The sequence below is a fragment of the Colius striatus genome, chromosome 2 (assembly GCF_028858725.1).
Source record: "Colius striatus isolate bColStr4 chromosome 2, bColStr4.1.hap1, whole genome shotgun sequence".
NCBI lineage: Eukaryota > Metazoa > Chordata > Aves > Coliiformes > Coliidae > Colius > Colius striatus.
Window position 1 is genome coordinate 28,465,035 of NC_084760.1, and position 3,337 is coordinate 28,468,371.

Sequence of the window (3,337 nt, forward strand, 5' to 3'; positions counted from 1 at the left end):
GCCAACTAAACTACTAAATGAATAAAAACTGAATTAAATGCTCTGCCTCCAACTGTTGAAGTGTGGGTGACTCCAGTGAGCAGTGACAGGAACATAAACCATGAAGAGTTTAACAGAGCAACTGTGGGCTTCAGAAGTGATCCAAGGACCACAGAAGCTTGTGGATCAGCTGTTTACAAAGGCTAATGGGGTAAGTGCCCACACATTTTTAAAGACTGACACCTGAGAACCTTTAGTTGAGGTGATACATCAGGCTCAAAGTCAATATAGTATTGAAAGGGAATTGGAAGTAATTTTATTATGGAACTATTAACAGTAATTCACACATGATATTTAGTGGTAGTTAATACTTGTACAGTTAAGAAGTGCTTTAAGTATGAATAGCTGTATGAAGGCAAGTGTCTTGGTGTTTGGAGTTAAACTTAGCTCTACAAGCTTTCACATCTAAATGTAAAGTATTTACCATGTCTAAAATACTGCAAGTTTTAAACAAAAAGCATTATTTTCTGGAATGAAATAGTATCAGCACCTTAAAAAATAATTCAGCAGCTTTAAACTTCCCAAATGTCACCTACTCTGCTTAAACATTGTATAATCAACAGCTGAGTACTCAAAAAAAAGTAGAATCCAACCATGTCAAAACTTAAACTTCATCCAGCTGTGGCTTCATTTCCCAGGCTGTGACTTTGCAAATTCTTTTCCAGGAGGTGAACTGAAGTAAATGGTGCTGGATTTGTAGTAAAGGGCACCTCTCTAGTATTACCATTTTTCACCAGAAACACCTACAGCTTCCCATTCCACCTATAAAGGAAACTGCCTACACTGCGGAGGAAGAACCAAGAAATATTGGCCTGCCTTGATGTTAAATCATTATGGCTATGACAAGCATTCCTACACATGATGCATGTGCAGCTGCAAATAAGGTCACCGTGTTGTTCTCCTTGGCAGTTAACACTATGTGCTCAGCATCTCAGCTTCCATTTTAAATTTACACTAGCTTCACTCCCTTAAAAATGAGATGAAAAATTTGCACAGTAATTTCTATGTCTAATGAGCAAATGCTTAATTGGCTACTGATATAATTCACCTTTCTGTGAGCTACTTACTTAACTTCTACATATTCACAGTGTTCCATACTACTGAGCCCCAAGCTAATTTACAAACTTTGGATATTACTGTGTAGTATGACAGTAAATAATAGAATCCTCAGATTCAGATGTAAGATTCAGATTTCCTTTAAAGCATCCACATCTTCACATAAAAATCAGAGCTGCTCTGCTTACCACAGTCACGTATGCACAAACCAGGTCAATGCTGTATGTGCAGTCAGTCCTACATTTCTAATGGCACACAGGTCTTTTCAACGGCCTGACACAGATATGTGCTTCCTAATCATCATAATTACAATGAAAGCACAGAACATCTGGCAGTGTATACACACACATTTCTATCATTAGTCAGAGTAAATCAGTATGATTCTGATAAAAGTCTACAGCAATAAGCTTATTGAAAACAGATAGGGACTTAATCTTGAAGAACCTACCTCTGCCAGTTACAGGAATACACTTTACTGAAGCAGTGCTGTATTTTCTAAAAGATTCTCGTTAGCACTAGTTTAGCATTAGCTTGGCTACATTTGGAAAATTAGGATTCAATTCACTTGCTTATTACAGTAGTATGAGATAGCAAAGACAGGATTCACTAAGAGCTACTGCTGAAGACAGCTTAGCAAGAACGTGTTGATTAAAAAAAATAATGAAATAATCTCACTACAAGACAGCATCTCTCATCATGGATGCTGGCCAAGTGTTTCCAATATTTTCTGAGTGAGCACAGCCAGAGGCAAAAACAAACCCAAAAGTCTCCAGCAGGATTTGTGGGGCTTCCCCTGGTAGCCTCTCATCCAAATATGATGCATGCTTTGTGAGATCTGATACTATATGTGGCAGGACTGCAGCTTAAGAAGGTCACCATGGGATTATTTTAATGTTCACTGAAATGGAAGCAGTTTATTTCATGCTGCAGTAGCACTGCTTTCATTCAAATTATACGAGGTTGCAAGTAGCCTTTTAAAAACTGGTTTTCCTTTCCCTCTGGTACCAGCTTACCTTTGAGCTTCTTGGAAAGATGATGCTCTGTAAAGCAGGCTCTAGAGGTTATACTAAGAAGAGAGCATTCAGTAAGTACCCTGTTGACCTCCCAGAGCATACAGGGTTAGAAACATACATCTGCATGCATAAATTGGGTTTCCCCAATGGCCTAAGAACAGGATGCATCTGCAGAACAAGTTTTGCACTTACTTGAATATTATCATAAAACATTTACATGATTTAATTAGATTATGTAAATGCTTTATTCCAATTTGAAGCTTTGAAAATCATAATGTCACGCTCTAAATTATGCAAGTATTGAAAATGCTTTTCACAGCAACAGAAGCAAAACCACAAGTGAGACAGTCCTGCCACATGTCCTTCTGCTGTTCTCTACTCACCAAAGACCACATAGAATGCATTACTCTAATCCTGACTTTTTCTATCAATATTTTCTGCACTGAGTGTAGTTATTTTGTGCCCTGATATTATGCTAAGCCTCAAAAACAAATTTGATTTTGAAAATGCTCTATAGTTTATGTTCACATCAGGACTAAGCAGCAGATTTTTCACCATGTCCTCCCCACTCGTCCCTGACACGGTATGCACTTCATGGTAACAAGACCTCAGCAAGAAAGTCATTCATTAAAAGTTACGCATTGAAGTATCTTCCTAACTGCTGAGCAATGAGAAAGGGAAGTAGGTAAAACCTTAGCAAGTATTTTTCTCTTAATTTACTCCTACTGTACCCCTGGATAGGATAGTGCTGCCACAATATTGAGCATGTGTCACGAAGACATCTTGCACTCAAGAAGACATTCTTTAAAAACAGGCATTTAAGTGATCTATAGAAATAAGTTACAGCAGGTAAGGATAGTATCAAATTAACTGCAGACAAAAGAAACCACCATTGGAGACAAAAGAACCCTCATTAATTAATTCCAGGAATTAACATGTACTCATGTGTCAACAAACCTGGCTGGCTGAATTTTGTCAGGACTTCAATATTCAGAACATCACTTATTTTCCAATACAAACTAAATGCACCAGCTGCTTCTTCAATACAGCTGCTTTACGTGTCTGACACACGCAAGTCTGACCTACCCCACCACATGGACTGCCACAGTGAGCTCTATAGCCACGTACTACTTTAGAGTCACTTTCTGTGCAGTCAGAATACCTCACACCTAAAGCCACCTGTTTCGTCTGTATTCTGATACACTCTCCTACAAACTTAAAAGTCATGG